General features: G+C 35.9%; 1 protein-coding gene across 10 annotated transcripts in view; it reads left to right on the forward strand.

Moving 5' to 3' along the window:
- Positions 1-19,244, forward strand: part of PCGF5 (polycomb group ring finger 5) — a 143,674-nt gene that overhangs the window by 39,747 nt on the left and 84,683 nt on the right. For 7 of the 10 annotated variants that reach the window (XR_004232501.1, XR_004232500.1, XM_031956024.1 and 4 more), the window contains one exon: positions 14,181-14,351. The exons of the other annotated variants lie outside the window; for them this stretch is intronic. The gene's annotated coding sequence lies outside the window, so the exon portion shown is untranslated. The remainder of the gene's footprint in view (positions 1-14,180; positions 14,352-19,244) is intronic. 10 annotated transcript variants of the gene reach the window in all.

Genomic DNA, 19,244 nt, shown 5'->3' on the forward strand with positions numbered 1-19,244 from the left:
TTTTTAAAAAATTCAGCTAATCAGTGGTTTATCTATTTTATGGGGTTACCCCCATTAAATCAGCTCTTAAGTTTTATTAGTTGAGTGGGGTTCTTTTACTTTTAATTTTGTTAATATGTCCTTTAATTTCAAGGAGTTCCAATTTGGTGTTTAATTGAAGAATGTAAATTTGTTATTTTTCTAGTTTTTTTAGTTACATGCTAAATTCCTAAATCCACTATTTCTCTACTTTCTTGATTGAGCATATAGAGATATAAATTTTCCTCTAGATCACTGCTTTGCCTGCATCTCATAAATTTTGGTATGCTATCTCATTGTTGTCATTCTCTTTAATGAAATTATGTATTGTTTCCATGATTTATTTTTTGACCCACTCATTACCTAGGATTATATTATTTCCAATTAATTCTTATTCTGTGTTTTCATAGTCTTTTACTAACATAATTTTTAGTGCATTATGGTCTGAAAAGGGTCCATATAATATTTTGATTTTCTGTATTTGGTTGTGAAGTTTTTATGTTTTAATACATGTCAGTTTTGGTGAAGGTGTCATATATAGTTAAGAATAAGGTGTATTCCTTTCTAGTTCCATTCAGTTATCTCCAAAAGGCTCTCATATACAATTTTTCTAAAATTCTGTTCACCTCATTAACTTATTTCTTATTTTTTATGGTTAAGTTTATCTAGTTTGGAGAGGAGAAAGTTGAGGCTCCTCACTAGTATAGTTTTATTGTCTTTTACCTTCTATTACTCTTTTAACTTCTTTAAGAATTTGGATGCCATGCTGTTTGGTGCTTATGTGTTTAGTATTCAGTATATTTAGTAATGTTTTTTCATTGTTTATGGCTTAGCAAAATGTAGTTTCCTTATCTTTTATTTAGGTCTGTTTTTGCTTTTGCTTTGTCTGAGATCATGATTGCTACCCCTGCCTTTTTTACTTCAGCTGAAGCAATACAGATTCCGCTCCAGCCTCTTATTTTTACTTTATGTGTGTCTCTCTGTTTCAAGTATGTTTCTGTAAACAACATTTCTGGATTCTGATTCATTCTGCTATCTGCTTCCATGTTATGAGTTATTTCATTCCATTAACATTCACAATTTTGATTTGATTACTAACTCTGTATTTCCCTCCATACTATTTTTTTCTTCACTTATCTTTCTTTTTCTCTTTTTACCTTGTTTTCTCAAAGTGCTTTTGCTTCTGACCACTGCTTTCTTGCCCTAATCCTGAAAAAGTTCTTAGGAATTACAAATATCAACTTCCCATATGAAAATATACACAGTTTAACCTTATTCCATCTCTTACAATTTTTCTTTCATGTGTACCTCTTTTATGCTTCTTTTGAGTCATATTTGAAAATCAGGTTTTCTAGTCATCTCTGGTCCTTTCATAAAAAATGCTTAAAAGTCTTCTGTTTAATTAATTGTTCTCCCTGAAGGATTATATAGTATTTAGTTTTGCAGAGTACATTTTTCTTGGTTGTAATCCTAGCTTCTTTGCCTTCTAGAACACTATATTCCAAATTCTCCACTTCTTTAATGTGGAAACTGTTAAATCTTGTGTGATTTTGACTGTGGCTCTATGATATTTGAATTGTTTCTTCTTGATTGTTTTACAGTAGTTTTTCCTTGGCCTGAGAACTATGAAATTTGACTATAATATTTCTGGGAGTTTTTATTCCACAAGTGATTGATGGGTTTTAAAAATTTCTATTTTACCCTCTTATTTTAGGATATTAGGACAGTTTTCCTTAATAATTTGTTGAACTATGATGCTTAGGCTCTTTTTTAAATTTTGACTTCAAGGTCATAGAGTAATTCTTAAATTATTTCTCCTTGATCTATTTTCCAGGGCAATTGTTTTCAGATATTTCATATTTTTTTCTTTTTTCTCTTTTTGAGTTTAGTTTATTGCTCCTTGATGTCTCATGGAGTCATTAGATTCCACTTTCCCAATTCTAATTTTTAAGGAATTCTTTTTTTTCCAGTGAACTTTCATACCTTTCCCCCCCCCCCCCCCATTGGCCAGTTCTGCTTTTTAAGGAGTTTTTCTCTTCAATGGATTTTTTCTACCCCTTTTACTATTTGACTGATTCTGTTTCTTAAAGCATTGTTTTCTTCAGTAATTTTCTCTGCTTCTTTTACTTAGCTATGAATTCCCTTTCATACAGCACTCTCATTTTTCTTGCCTATTTCTAGATTTTTAATTTCATATTTTAACGTCTTATTAAAGTTGGGCTCTGTTCCTAGAGTGAATGAGCTGCCATCACGTTTCATGCTGCTCTTTTCAGAGATAGTTCTGGGAGTCTAAGTTTTGGGTACTTCTGGGGGTGGTATGAACCAGGGAAAGATGTAGTCAGTGTTCTCCAGGCTTGTGCTTGAGATGTTATTTTAAAGTTTTTTGGAGAAGGATATTGGGGAGAGTTTGGGTGAGTTGCTGTCACTACTCTGTCAGTTTTAGCTCTGCCCCTTTAGCCCCTATTTTCAAGGAGCTCATAGCTCAATAAGGGAAACCATTGGCAAAGTACCATGTACAGACAAAACAGACAGGATAAATTAGAAAAAATTTCAGGAAAAGGACTAAAATTAAGGAGGACTGAGAGAAAGTCTTTGTGTATAGTACTGGTTGGTCACAGGGATAAAAAAAAATGAACAAAGATATTTTAAATTGCCCTCAACTTGCCCTCAAGTACTTTATAACCTCTTCTGGGAGGATGTGGAAGTTACTCTTTGAAAGGAGAAAGAAGGCACTCTGAGTGAGTAAGGCTGGATCAAAAAGCCAAGCCTTTAAAATAGAGAGCTCAAAGACCCTCCTATGTAACTCCCGCTCAGGGAAAGATTATCCGTTCAGAAGAATGTCTTTGTAGAGACTGAGAAGTGCGGAGGGGAGTACCCTCACATGTCTCATCTTCCTACTAGCACTTTTGTTACTATGAAGGGCAGGGTCATTTGCTGCCCGCCGCTCCACTCAGCGTCCTTGTGCCTTTTCAGTTGTAGAATGTCCAGGTTGGAGCTCCTTATCTCATCCTTTGTATTCATCCATGTTGGACCCTTATCCCATGTTTCCTTCCCTTTCCATTGCAACCTCAGAAACTCTCATTCTATCAAATGAATGAGCAAATACAAAAGCATTTTGTGCCCATCATTGTCCTAAGCCAGTGGTACAATGGAAAAGCAAGGTGGCTCTTGCCTTCACGGAATCAGGCTGTAATAGGGAGAGAAAAAGCACTAATGACAATCCAACTTCAGGAATGAGTGGAAAGGCCTGATGGACTGCCATTGGAAGAAATGAGTTATTTACTATTTCATCCCCCTGGGATGAATAATCCCTCTGTTTGACATGCCATACCCTTTATCAACTAGGCCTTCCCCTCTCTTTCCAGTCCCTTAAATATCTTGTGCGCCCCCCCCCCCCACCTCCCCATGTCTTCATCATTTCAGGGCCTTTAGCTTCCTTGCTGTTTCTCCATCTCTCTGTTGTGAGCATTTCTGCGCACTGTCCCCCAAGTCTGGGATGTTTTCTCTCCTTATCTCTTCCTCTTCTAGCTCCGGCTAAAATCCCACCTTCTACAGTCCCAAAGCCTCTTTATCCTAGTGCCTTCTCTCTGCTGGTTATTTCTCATTTACTTTGTACATAGTTTTTTGAATGTTTCCTCCTTCATTAAATTGTGAGATCCTCATGGGCAAGGACTGTCTCTTGCTTTTGTATCCCCAGGACATAGCTCAGTGCCTGGCACACAGCAAGGTGCCTTATAAACGATTAGTTGCAGATTGATTAGTTAAGCACTGTTAGGGGGTTCTTGAGGAAGTAAAGAGAAGACAATAAAGGAGACCAGCTCTGATGGATGCATTATTAACAAACTGTCATATAGACCCATAACTTCTCTCTGGAAACATATTTTGTTAAATTTGTTTTTTTTTTTTTAATTGGTGTATTGCTTCCCCTTAATATTTGTAAACTTTTGAAGTCATGTGCTATTTCATGGGTGTCTTTGTACTCCCAGCACTTAGCACAATGTCTGGCATATAGTAGGTGTCTAATAAATGTGTGTTGAATTGAAAATAATTAAATTGAAGAACAAGAATCCTTATCTGCTATCATAGAACCCAGATAGTATAATTCTATAGAAATCAAAAGAAAAGAAAGGATAGACTATCAGTAAATAACACAAGAGAAGTCTAGAAAAATCAGTGTTCTTTGCCCTAGAAAAGAAAAACAGGGCAAATATAAATAAAATACCACTTTTCTGAATTCAACAAACATCATGATGGAGACTGACTATTGGAGGCTATTTTGAACTTTTCTAATCCTTTAAACAAAAAAAGATCTTTTTCAAATTTCATTCAAAGCATCTGTGACATCAGTAAATTATCTTTGTAAGAGATAAATGGCTTTTGTTAGCTAGTGATGATTCTAAGGAGGCATATGCCATGTGACGTGTGTTCCGTATACAACACAGCCCTCATGTTTGGAGTCTTGGCCATGGACGTGTGCTGCGCCTCTTAGGGAAACTAGTAAACCTATTCCAGTTCCTCATGGTGCTAGACACCTGGTGCCATTTAGATGGCACCTGTTTTCTGCTGTTCTGTCTCTCACTCATCATGATTTACACATTTTTATCAGTCAGACTCACAGGGATGTTTGAGATTCTGGATTGGACCCAGGTCTCAATGTATCTTGTATAGTCTTTCAAAAATTAGCGTGAAAAGTATGATTGTCACTTTGCTTTTTTTGTAGCCTCTTCTCTGTCATATGCTCAAGAATAACTGATACATTCTCTATTCTGGGGAAAAATTAAAGACATACTAACTATTGTGTGTATAAACTAGGAGATTCGATGAAAACAAGTAGAATATAAATGGTCATACAGGAAATAAATCTGGCTTATTTCTTTAACCAATCTGTTCTAAGAGTTTATAGTCAGGCCTTTACTACTGGCTCCCTTTCTAATTCTAGGCAAGTTATTATATCTCTGTGACTTGGCCAGTTTTCTGGATTTATCTACTAACTTGATGAGGGAGTTTCCAGTTGAGGAATTTCCCAAACTGAGCTGATCACAGATCCTCTGTATATTCCTGTGTATGATTTTTATCCAAATTGTGTTGCATTGACAGTGTTCTTATTTAAATTAAACAGTGTTCCATATTTCTGACTGTATTTATCAAGATTCTTTTAATTAACCCTGTTGTTTATTGAAACTCTACTATGCAGGTGACAAAGAATACAAAAGAAATCTAGGACAAAGTCTTTGCTTTCCAAGAGCAAACTTCTGTATTTAGGAGATAGTGTACAGGAAGCTCTTTAAATTTTTAATGAAAAATTTACAGAAAAACAAAGAAAATAATTGATGATTCAGCTATTCAGTGTCCATGTCATCTTCAACTCTTTCTGTCTTCTTTTTCTGGTTTCCCTAACCCTAAACCTTCAATGATAGCCTCCAGGCAGCTCATCTAAATAATACTAATACTTTGAATTTGGGTGGTATTTTGCAATATAATGTTACTATTTATGTTAGCACATTATAGATAGTATACTAAATGCATTATTTAATATGATTTTTGGTTTTGCAAACAGTAGACTCCCAAGTGTTTATTAATGTCTACTATGTGCTACATAGTAGAGATTCAGAGATAAAAATGAAATAAGCAAGCCTTTTGAAGGAGAAACTGTCTTAAAGATAGCATCAATACATCTAAGTGTAAATCAAATATATGCAAAATAAAATAAATCCAAGGTAAATTTCAGAATGAGGCACAACTGTTGGCTGGATTAGAATAGGATTGTAATCCCAGTGCAATTGTTAAGAGAGCTTTGAATTTTAGGGGAGAAGTGTGGATATATTCAAATAGGCAAAAAAGAACAATCATTTCAGCTCTTAACACTTTTTCTCAATGATTAGCATTACACCTGACATATATTAGAAATTTAAGAAATGCTTGTTAACTTAAGTTGATGTGGAAGTGATGAAAAGAAAGTGATATTTTTCAGAGGATTAATCTGAGGACTGAAATAAAAGGATAAACTGGAGTTATGAGATTGGAAGCAGGAAGATAAATTCAGAGGCTTTGTAATCCATGATATGGTAAGAGATTAATAGAGTAAGAATGGAAAATTCTGAGTGCTGTTTTAAGGTTTTGTTAACTGAGGGAGAGTATACACCAGTAAAAGTGACTTAAGATTTTTTTTTTCCTGGTGTCCCATACAAGCAAAAATCACAGTGACTCCTTATTGCCTCCAAGAGCAAATACAAAATGCTCTCTTTGGCATTCAGAACCCTTTATTATGTCACCCCCTCCTACCTTTTCAGTTTTCCCATACCTTATTCCCTAAAATCTTAAACAAAAAGGAAGATTCCTATGATTGGCTGGATAAGATACCAGACATTGAGGTTCTTTTTATTTTTAATTTGTTTTTATTTTCAAAATGCATGCAAAGATAATTTTCACATTCATCCTTGCAAAACTTTGTGTTCCAAACCTTTTTGCCTCCCTTTCTCCACTCTTATCCCCTAAACAGTAAGTAATCCAATATATGTTAAAAATGCACAATTCTTCTACATGTTTCCACATTTATCATACTGCACAAGAAAAATCAGATCAAAAAGAAAAAAAAATGAGAAAGAAAACAAAAATCAAGCAAATGGCAACAATGATAAAATAAAAATACTATGTTGGGATCTGCATTCAGCCCCTACAGTTCTCTCACAATGCAGATGGCTCTCTCCATCACAAGACCATTGGAACTGGTCTGAATCATCTCATTGTTGAAAAGAGCCACGTCCATTACAGTTGATCATCACATAAAATTGCTGTTGCTGTGTACAGTGATTTCCTGGTTCTCCTCACTTCACTTAGTATCAGTTCACATAAGTCTCTCCAGGCCTCTCAGAAATCATTCTGCTGATTGTTTCTTATAGAACAATAATATTCCATCACATTCATATACCACAACTTATTCAGCTATTCTCTTAACTGATGGGCATCCATTTTAGTTTCCAGTTTCTTGCTACTAGTAAAACTTGCTGCTGTAAACACTTTTGTACATGTAGATCCCTTTCCTTTTTTTATGATGTTTTTGGGATATAGACCCAGAAGAGACACAGCTGGAGGCTATTTTTCAAACTAAATTGCCAAGCATCCCAACTTTTCTGCAAAGAGCACAACTCCACTGGACTGGCCACATTGTTTGAATGCCAAATGTATACTTGCCAAAAAGATTATTTTATGAAGAACTCACACAGGACAAGTGCTCGCAAGACAAAGTGATAGAAGAACATTCTTAAGGTCCCTCTTAAGAATTTTAGAATTGATTGTTTGACAGGGGAGAGACACTGGCACAGGACTGCCCACCATGGCATGCCCTCATCAAAGAAGAGGCTGGGCTTCAGAGCAAAGCAGAGTTGAAATAGCCTAGAAGAAATGGAAGATGCATCGAGTTAGAGAGTCTGCCCCAAATGTTCATAGGGATTATTTGTCTGAGCTCGTAATGGTCTGATTAGCCACAGTTGGACAGTAATTGTAACTTGACTGTAATATAGTGATGTCATTGTGGTCCTCTTTGAGAAAGAAACACACCAACGAACAAAATGCAAATCACTCCGACTTTCACTTTGGGCCAGCTTCTACTGGTCCCAGACCAGATCAAGCCCCAGTGGTCATTAGGCCCTGATTAGCCAATCAGAGTGAACGTAAATAGCAATTGTATCAGTTTTGGCCAGAGACCCTGATGGGCCTTCCCCTCTCAGATTAATTTTTTTTATTAGATGAGAGGCCAGTCTCTTCATTTCTAACCTAGCCTTAATCACTGAGTGGGCACTGCTTCAATCAAATGTAGACCTGTTAAAGACCTTAGTTTTAACAATCCAAGGTCTCCCACTGCATCCAGACCATCTCCAGGAGTGCTGATCCCTGTCTGGCCACTGGACCCAGATGGCTCCAGAAGAAAAAGTGAGTTGGGGGAGCTTGCCCAGCCCTCACTCACTGATATGTCCCTGCTATCATGGGCCTGTTAGAAAACTAAGGACGAACACCAACCCCGAATGGACTTTTCCATCTAGTGACCCTGGGACTCCTGACTGTTGGAGGAACAATGCACTCCGTCTCGGTGCTTTATGCCTTTGCTCTGGCTGCCCCTCATAACTGGAATGCTTTCCTCTACTCTGACTACTGTCCTCCCTGGCTTCCTTTAAGTCTTTTTTACAGGAGTTCTTGATCACTCTCTTTCTTCTCACCCCTCATCTCCCTTCTATCTTTGGGGACACTTACATGTAAACATAGTTTTCAACATCCATTTTTGTAAGATTTTGAGTTCTGTTTTTTTCTTCCTCCCTCATCCCCAAGACAGCAAGCAGTCTGATTTAGATGATACATGTACAATCATATCAAACATATTTCTACGTTAGCACTGTTGTGAAAGAACAGTCAGAACAAAGGAGAAAAATCATGATAAAGAAAAAAAGTGAAATTAATATGCTTCAATCTGCATCCATAGTTTTTCTCTGGATATGAATAGCATTTTCCATCATGAGTTTTTTGAAATTGTCTTAGATCATTGCGTAAAGAGCAATCATTCATAGCTGATCATCAACAGTGTGACTGCTCTTGTGTACAGGCATATCTCACTCACCATCAGTTCAGGTCTTTCCAGCTTTCATCATTTTTTCTAGAATGTTAAAATTCCATTTCATTCATATAGTACAATTTGTTTAGCCATCCCCCAATTAATGGGTATCCCCACAATTTCTAATTCTTTGCTACCACAAAAAGAGTTGAAATAAATATTTTTGTACATGAGTCCTTTTTTCCTTTTTTATGATCGCTTTAGGAAACAGACTCAATAGCAACCCTGCTGGATTAAAAGTATGCAATTTTTATAGCCCTTTGGGCAGAGTTCCAAATTGTTTTCTAGAATGTCTTGAGTCAGTTCCCAACTCCACCAGTAATGCATTAGTGTCTCAGTTTTCCTAAATCCTCCCTCAAGATTTTATCATTTTCCTTTTCTGTCATATTAGCCAAACTGATAGGTGTAAGGTGGTACCTCAATTGTTTTAATTTGCATTTCTCTATGACTTTAATTTCCTCATCTGAAAACTGCCTGTTCATATCTTTTGACTAATTATCAATTGAGGAATAATTTATATTCTTATAAATTCTACTCACTTCTCTTTATATTAGAAAAAAGAGAAATATTATCAGAAATATTTATTTTAAAAATTATTCCCCAAATTTCTGCTTCCTTTCTTTATCTTGGTTGTATTGGCTTTGTTTGGAAAATCTTTTTAATTTAATGTAATCAAAATTACCCATTTTGCATTTCACAATGTTCTTTATCTCTTATTTGGTCAGAAAATTTTCCCTTCTCTTTAGAACTGAGAAGGAAACTTTTCCTTGCTTTCCTAATTTGCTTATGGTGTCACTCTTTATGTCTCAATTATGTACTTATTCATTTTAACCTTATCTTGACAAATGGTGTAAGATGTTGGTCTATATGTAGTTTCTGCCATACTATGTACCAGTTTTCCCCAGGGATTTTTGTCAAATAATGATCTCTTATCCCCAAAAGTGGAGTCTTTGTGTTTATCAAATAGTAGATTATTATAATCATTTACTATTGTCTTGTGTACCTAATCTGTTCCACTGATCCAGTACTCTATTTCTTAGCCAGTACCAAATAGTTTAGCTGCTTTGTTGCTTTAGAATATAATTTTAAATTTGATATGACTAGGCTACCTTTTTTCCCCTTAATTCCCTTGATATTCTTGACCTTTTGCTTTTCCAGAATTTTATTACTATTTTTTTCTAGCTCTATAAGGTAATTTTTTGGCACTGAATAAATAAATTTATTTAGGTAGAATTGTAATTTTTATTATGTTAGCTTAGATCTGACTTTGTGAAAAGTTTTTTGTAATTATATTCATGTATAGCTTCTGAGTTGTCTTGGCAGATAAACCCCCAAATGTTTTATATTGTCTACAGTTATTTTAGTTTTTTTTTTCCCCTGAGGTTAAGTGACTTGCCTAGAGTCACACAGGAAATATTAAGTATCTGAGGCCAGATTTGAACTCAAGTCCTCCTGACTTCAGGACTGGTACTCTATCCACTGCACCATCTAGCTGCCCCTCCACAGTTATTTTAAGTGAAAATTTCTCTATCTCTTTTTGCTGAGCTTTTGTTGGCAATATGTAGAAATACTGATGATGTAGATGAATTTATTTTATATTCTGCAACTTTGCTGAAGTTGTTAATTGTTTGAATTAGTTTTTAGTTGATTCTCTATATCACCATATTGTCTGCAAAAAGCAATAATTTTATTTCCTCATTGCTTAATCTAATTCCTTCAATTTCTTTTTCTTTTATTGTTAAAGCTAACATTTGTAATATAATAACGAATAATAGTGGAGATAATGAACATCCTTGTTTCACCTCTGATCTTATTGGGAAGTCTTATAATTTATTTCCATTACATATAATATTTGCTGATGGTTTTAGATAGATTCTACTTATTTTAAGGAAAACTTTATTCATTCCTATAATCTCTACTCTTTTTATAGGAATGAGTGCTATATTTTGTCAAGAGCTTTTTCTGCAACTATTGACACATAGTTTCTGTTGATTTTGTATTGATGTGATCAATTATGCTGATAGTTTTTCTAATATTGAATCAGTCCTGCATTCCTGTATAAAATCCCATCAGTTCTATTATCCTGGTGACAATTGCTATGATCTTTTTGTTAATGTTTTATTTAAAATTTTCACACCAATTTCCATTAGGGAAGTTGGTTTATACTGTTCATTCTCTGTTTTGGTTCTTCCAGCTTTTGGTATCAGCACTATATTTATGTCATAAAAGGAATCTAGTAGGATTCTGCTTTTGCCTATTTTCCCAAATAGTTTATATGGATGGTTGGGAGAATTCACTTTTAAATCCATCTGGCTCTGGAGATTTTTTCTTAGGGAGTTCACTGTTGGCTTGTTAAATTTCTTCTTCTAAAATGCAGTTATTTAAATATTTTATTTTCTCTTCTATTAATCTGGGCAATTTATATTTTTGAAAATATTCATCCTTTCACTTAGATTATCAAATTTATTGGCATATAGTTAGGTAAAACAACTCCTAATTATTGCTTTAACTTTCTCTTCATTGGTGGTAAATCATCCTTTTCATTTTTTATATCTGTAATTTGGTTTTTCTTCTTTTTAAAATCAAGTTAACCAAAGTGATGAGGGCCTGAGTCACTCAGTGGGATTAGCAGAGAAAGCCTGAAGTAATGATAAGATTACTCTCTAAGGCAAGCAGGGAAGGGCACTGATGGGGATCAGTCCAACCTTACAGGCCTACCCCTGTGGAAGTCTTAGGTAACCCCATCTTACTCTATACTGTATGACAGAGATGTCAAACTCTTGAGGTTAAATTTCCCCAATAAAAATGCCCATGGCTCACATCCCTTTGGGATTAGTTAGTCTGACACTGCTTTCTGCCTCGTGGTGTCTTTCTCTTTATCCCGTCTCCCCCCTTATTTTATGGCTTTCTCCTTATAGCTAACTCTTTTAGGGTGCTAAACTCGCCTGTGGATTTAGGCTGCCAGTTAATGGCATACTCCCACCTCATGGAGTATCTCCTTAATTGTGAGTTACATTAGGGAACTTGTCTTTTCCATTATTAATTGTTAAAAACCCCTTTTTGCTAACTATATGCTCTCCCATATCTATTTTATATTTAGCATTTCTGCTGTCTATTTTACCTCTTCATTTTGCCTATAACCTCTTATTATAAATAAACTTACCTTTTGCCAAAGAGAAAGGCCATTGTGAATTTGTCATATGACCAAACCCCAATATTTGGTGCCAAATTCCAACATTTGGTATGTCTACATCAGTCTCTCATCATTTGGTGCTGCTGAAACTCAAATACATCAAAAGGTTTATCTGTTTTATTGGAGTTTTCATAAAAATAACTCAAGTTGTCTTTTCAATTTTATTAATCTCTCCTTTATTTTCAGAATTTCTAATTTGGTATTTAATTGGGGATTTTTAATTTGTTATTTTTCTAGCTTTTAAATTACATGCCCAATTCATTGATTTGTTCCTTTTCTGTTTTATTCATGTAAGCATTTAGAAACATATAAATTTCCCCCAAGTACTCTTCTGGCTCCATCCCATTAATTTTGATATGTTGTCTCATACTTTGATGAAATTATTGATTCTTTCCATGATTTGTTGTTCGACCCACTTGTTCTTTAGGATTCAATTTCTAATTAAAATTAATTTTAATTGATCTTTCCATAGCTGTTTATTATCTGTAATTGTTATTGCATTATGATCTGACAAGGAAACATTTAATATTTCTGCATTTGATTATGAGATTTTTTTATGCCCTAATACAGTAAGTTTTTGTTTGTCTCCAACTCATTTTAATTCCAGTGTCTTCCTTGCTTAAATATTTTCTACTTGTATTTAGCTTGCTTTGTATATTTTTTCTTCTTAGGCAATTAGGGTTAAGAAGGTCACACAGCTAGGAAGTATTCACATCTGAGACCAGATTTGAACTCACATCCTCCTGACTGCCCCCTACTTTGTATATCTTTGTTTGTATGTTGTTTCTTCATTAGATTATAAGCTCCATGTGGGTAGATTGTTTTTTGTCCTGTTTTGCATTCCCAACTCTCATATGCATATAGTAGATACATAAGAAATGTTCATTGAATGAATCAATTCATTGAAGTTAAGTAGGAAATAAAACAAATAACAGGCAAAATAGCATGTACAATAATGAACAACTAAAGAATAACTTAAAGATGTTTATGTGGGCATATATGTGTGTGTGTGTGTGTGTATATATACACACACACACACACACACATACACACACACACACACCTTTGACCTTATTGAATGTATACTTTTTTTAATCAAGTTTTATATATGACAACAGAAACACTTCTTGTTTGGGAATTTTTGTGCTCAAGAGGATTCCATGTGTGGAATTCTATGTCTGTGATTATAGAATCCCAAAGTTGTTTAAAAAAGTAAAAGGCTTGGAACAGAGTCCCATATTTTACAATTTGTGGATTAGTTGAAAATAACCCAAATGCAGTTCAATAAAACTAACTTGGTTGTGAGATCAATGACAATCTGGAAGAAAAGACTGTTATGTCTCATTTTCAATTTTTAAATTTTTTTTTCCCAATTACCAAGCATTTTTTTCTCTCTCCGCCCTCTCTTCTAAATAAAATTCTTGTAAGCATTGTGCAGTCAAGCAAAGCAAATTTTCAAACTGCCTAGAGCCAAAAATGTGTGGCTCATTCTGCATAAAGATCATTATTTCTAAAGAATCCATAAAACAAAAGTTCCAATTTATATTGAAATGACAACTTTTATATCCTCCTTTAAACTGAAAATTCACATTAATCAAATAACTAAACATTTTATTTCAACTGTGGAAAACAAGTCCATAAAATCTTTCCTTTGCTAACAGCATGAGAAGTAACATAGCACATAATTTTTCTCCTGTAGGTCAAATGAAATAGTAATACAGAGCATCAGACATAGGTGCTGAAATTAGTAATGATCTCCCAGAACTGGGAAATAGATAATAGACTCTACAGCTGGAAAATTCTTTAATAGTAATTCATAAATCTTTAATCATTGAGTTCCACATATTTTAGGAACTATTAGTGACAAATATCTATTATGTTTGGGGGGAGAATATTTCATTAAAATTAATCTCAGGGAGCCCCAATTCTAAATGAAATGTGCTATTACACATCTGAATTTTATCAGTTACTTTTCTGTCTTTTACACACACACACACACACACACACACACACGTATGTGTATGCAGTCTTAGCATAGGAACAAATAAAACAAAAAAAAATAAGGTTTTAGTTGATGTGAACTGACAATTTTCAATTCTGAAACCTACTTTTGGTGGAGGACTGATCAGCATTGGGCAGTTTGATTGCAGGTATGTTGTAGGAAGTGCTTTGTACAGGATCTGCGAGCTTTCAGAAGCTTAACTGAGTGGTCAGCCTTCCCAAACCTGGCAGCCTGTACCACCCAGTACCTGTTGGCCCTGTCGCGTGTGTAGCCACATTTGTTTCCCCTTCTTGGTCTCTCAGCCCGTAGCCAGCTACAGCAGCTGCAGTGCCCTTAATTTCAAACTATGCCCTCTCTTGTTGCAGCTGCTGTCTCTCCCAGGAGATGGGTTGGTGATCTCTCACCGCCCTGTCCTTCAGGGACTCTTCTCACACCAGGATCCAGGTTGCTGAAGCTAGCCATGGTGAGGCTGAATTTGCCATATAGACAAACCTCCACCATGCTCTCCAGTTGTCAGGGCAACTGCAGCATTATCTGTAAGTATCTGAGCAGATAGCATACAACTTCAAACCCTCTGTTCTCTCAAGATCTCCACCACTAATTCCCAGGTGGGATGGGAAAATACCTCTACCCAAGTGCTATAGAGGAGCTATTGGAGTGTCTTTGGGACAGAAAATGAAGGCAGAAGTGAGGCAAAACGTGCTTTGTGACATTCAAGAGAAACCATTTGTGTTTGTTATTTTTTCCCCATGCTGTGAGTCTTTGTCTCTTTAACCTGGCATGGGAAAAAGGACAGTCGATAATCTGTTCTCCATGGAAAAGACTTGGCAGTGGTTCTATTACCTCCATTGAATGACCATTTGCTTTGCCTGTTGGTGATTAAACCACAATCTCTTCCTCGCTTCCTGGGAATCAAGATGGTGAAATTACCATTGGCTTACGACGTCCTGGTAGGAGGGATGGTTAGCTAGTGCCCCCCTACCACCACCCTTGTCTCCTACCCACCCAATACTAGGTTGGGAGGGGGGTGCTGTGAGGCGGTGTCTTAGCCCCATGATTTATTGAGTTTTAGAACTGTGAAGGACTTTAAAAGTAACTTAATGTAGCTGCTGCTTTTTTATAGCTCCTCTGTCCAGGTCTACTGTCCTTTGCCAGCTAGCTGTGGAACTTTAGGCAAGACATGTAACCTTGCTTTGCTTATTCTCATCTTGTCTGAAAGATGAGAAGTTGAGCTCTGATCTTTTGGTTTCTAACATTCTATATATTTCTGTGAGATTTGGCTCCACAAAGCACCTGTCCCAGTCCCACAGCTGGCTGGCCAGTAGTAGAACCAGCTTCAGAAGGTAGGTTTCTTCCATTCCAGTAGCCTCAGCTCCTTTCCTCGGCTGTTAGGTCATTTCATCTAAGGTTGGTCTGTGAGAAACGGAATTAATTCCACTCCACTCTTGGATATTACAAGGTAAGGAAAGGGTCAGTAGCTAGCTCATTTGATCCTCCTGGCAGTCCTGGGAAATGTTATTACAGGTATTAATGAATTGCTTAAATTCACATACCTGATAAATGTCAGGGGTGGAATTTGAACCCTGATCTCTACTAAGGCTTAATAGATAGCATTTTGAGTAAGTATTTATTGAATGAATGACTTCAGTGATTTAGAGGGTCTTTATAGAGGAGTCCCCAACCTATTTCTATTAAAAAGCTTTTTAAACATTTTATTTTATCAAAATGATCTTATTAAAATGCTTAATATAAGTAAAATATAATCATTAATAAAAGGCCTGCAAAAATTACAGAGAGATGTGTCTGACCAGTACCTGTACAGATGACTCAGTTGGTCTCTCACTGAATCTCTCCTCTTGCCTTGAAGCTACAGAATTAATGCTGCTATCTGCATTAGCCTTGTATTTGCTAGTCACCTTGCCTCATGTCTACTCCATATTTGCTTGTAGTTTTCTGCTGCCATTGGGTCTGCCCCACATTCTCTCTTGCTACCATTCTGTGGAACAGCTCCCTTATTTCGCAGATAAAAAGATCTAAGCTTTGGGATCTCAGCATCTGAAGGTACCTTAAAGGTCAGCTGATAGCTGAAGTCTCCCACCTCCTTGGTACTCCTGGCTCTAAGGGAGAGGTGGGTGAACAGTTCTTCTCGGATCCTTCATTTAAGGATGGCGCCCAGGCTATCTTTTCCTTTCCCACCTGGCTGCATCCTAGACCTCATCCTGCCCTTTGGGTTGGCTTCTGTGTATTTATTGTGAGATCCTCTCCTGCAAGGACTTCTTTGTTTTGTTTTGGTTTTGTATCCCTAGCCTTAGCACTTTGCCTGTCTATAGTACATGCTTAATTAAGTGTTTGTTGACTGACTGATTCCATGCAGGAGACCCTCAGGGATAGGTATATAAGCACTTCTAGTGACAGAAGAGCCTCACAAAGCCTACCATTCTATTCTTGGGCAGTTCTCATTATCTTCTTTACATTGAGCCAACATCTGTTATAGTTCTATTATTGCTCTCTTGAATACTCAATAAAAATGTGATATCTTTTCCATATGATGGGCTTTCACCCATTTTAAAGCAACTATTAACCCTCCCCAACACTCCATTACCCCTACCCCCCAGTATTTTCCTCTGTAACTTAAAGATTTTCATTTATTTCAATCATCCTATGTATAAAAGTTTCCAGACCCCTCACCAAAGATTTAGAGTTGGAGAAAGCCTGGGAGGGCATCTAGTTTATCCTAGTTATTCTTTTGTATGTGCTCTAATTTGTCATTGCTTTCTATTTTTTTTTAAGTATCTTAAAAAAACAAAAGACTTGGAATATTGTACTGGTACTTCAAATATCGTCTGAGCATTTCAGAATGAAGTGAGGCAGCTCTCTCTCTTGATTTAGGTACGCTGCTTCCATTAATTCAATTTAATATATTAGGTATTTAGCGGCCAACTCACAATATTAGCTTATATTAATTGTCTAATTTACATACTAAGACTTAAATATAAAGAATAGTGCCCCTGAGAGACTGGAGGACTCTTGCTCTCTAGTAAAGGGTCTTTAGGAAAGTCTCTGGGGCCTTGTTTCACTTAATTGTCCTTAATGTTAACCATGATTTGGCAGATGCTCAAAGCTTTCTGTGTGTCTGTGTATCTGTCTGTCTGTCTGTGCTAGGCCACTTGTTTGAAAACTGGTTGCCTCTGTTCCTTAGAGGATTGTAATCAGATTGTCAAAACAATCTTGTGAATAATCTTTTTCTTAGTTCTTTGACAGTTATCCAAAGGCATTCCCTCATATGTGTATTTAGTATCTAACAACCTAATTCCAAAATATAATTTAAATAAATTCTATTTGAGTGATACAGTAGAACAAGTTGAAGATTTAATCAAGTTTTTGTAGAAATTAAGTGACTTGCCTAGGGCATATAGTTAATGGTAGAGGTACTCCCAAACCTAGGTCTCTTGGATCTCCTTCCTTCTTCCCACCATCTTCCCGTAGGGGAAGTATTTGTCCTGGCCTCCAAAAATAAAGACTAAAATGAAGGTAACAGCAAATCTCGTTCATATACTCTGTTATAAGACCTCTTTAATGTAATGTACCATTTATTGGACTGGTTAACTATATTTTTATTTTATCCCTTGATTAAAAAAGATTCTGATTTATTTTTCTAATACATGAATATTTGCTTTAGTGAACTTCATACACCTCATCTTTATCAAAAGCAGTGAGGGAAATAGAAAAGCCTATGTTTTTCATTGTTGTTAGTGTGCTTTTCATTCCCATGTGCTAAGAGAGCAAAATTTAATGTGATCCACCTCTTTTGCCTAATGTATTTGAAGGTAGTTTGTTATAGCATCCTCTCTTACCATTTTCGTCTTTATATAAATGTTTACTATTTTTGTAATAGTCATCTTTAGTGGTTTCATTTAATTTCCACCTTTTGAGACTGTCTCAAATGTCCTTCAGCTTCTTAATTCTAGTTATCACCAAGTTAATCTCATTACCTTTCCTGCATCCCTCGCCAGTAAAAACTTAAATCTTTACTGTCCATTTCATCATTTAACTGCATTCATTTTAAAGTATACATTTCAGAAGACTGCATTGAATAGCATCATTTAGTCCCTTTGAAAAATAAATCAAAACAATAATTCTAATAGGGTAATAAGAAATACTTCAAATACAGCTGTAGAGGTCTGTATTTGTTTAATGTGCCTTAATTGTTTTTTCATGAATAAAATCACAGAATCAAGATATTTTAGAGTCAAGGACCTCAAAGGCAATCATAGTGCAAATCAATTCTAAAAGAGAATTTACTTTATATCTTTCCCAAGAAGTAGTTATCCAGCTTCTGCTTGAAGTCCTTCCAGGAAGGAGGACATCTTTCACCTTCTGATTTAGGCCATTCTACTTTAATTGAAAGGAAGTTTTTCTTTATGTAAAACTAAGTCTGTCTCTGCAGTTCCCCCCTCTCCCCCCCGCTCCTGCTTCTGTCACATAAAACAAACTTAATACATCTTGCAAGTGACAACTTTTCAAATATCTGGAGCCAACTATTATTATATATGTGCATGCGTGTGTGTGTGTGTATGTATGTATGTATCAGGTATCAGAATAGGAATTTTAGAGGAGGGAATAGTTAAACTGACTTTAAGGAAGGCAGGATTTTTTGAGGACTAGCAACTAGCATAGAGGGAAGAAATGAACTGTCATGTACAGGGAACAGTAAGTAAGCTGATTTGGCTAGAATGTGGAGTATGTAAAGGAGATAATGAATTAAGAAAAATAGAGATTTTAAAATGTGTAGGAACTTCTGTTGAATCTTAGAGATAATGGGGAGCCATTGGAAAAAGGAGAAGTATATAGGAAGATGTGGTTTTAGAAATAGCAATCTGTTGGCTTTGTGGAACAGAGACTCTGAGAAGGAGATTTAAGGCAGGGAAGCAGATTAAGAAGCGATTGCAGAAGCCCGGGCTAGAGGCAATGAGGGCCTAAACCAAGATGTAATTGGAGAAAAGGAGGGATAGATGCACAAAGTCTCATGGAAGTAGAATTGATAGGTGACAACCAATTAGATAGTGCATTATAAATATCATAGCAAGCTTGTGAACCTGGGTGATGGGTAGGATGGTCGTGCCCTCAACAGAAATAAGTGTTTAAGAAAAAAAGGAAATTTTAGGAAAATATTATGAGTTCTGTTTTGGAAGTATTGAATTTACATTCCAACACTTATTTGAAAATATCCAATAGGCTTAACCATACTGGGGTTTTTTTGTGTCCTTAATTCAATTTGAGACAAGCATTTATAAATGTCAAGTAATGTGCTAAGAGCTGGAGAGATGAAGAAAGAGAAAAAAGTCCTTAATTCAAGGAGGTCACAATACAATTGTATATGTCCAAGATGTAGGCGATATAAATTGGAGATAAATTCAGAGGGAAGACAT

The sequence above is a fragment of the Sarcophilus harrisii genome, chromosome 2 (genome assembly GCF_902635505.1).
Source record: "Sarcophilus harrisii chromosome 2, mSarHar1.11, whole genome shotgun sequence".
Taxonomy (NCBI): Eukaryota; Metazoa; Chordata; class Mammalia; order Dasyuromorphia; family Dasyuridae; genus Sarcophilus; species Sarcophilus harrisii.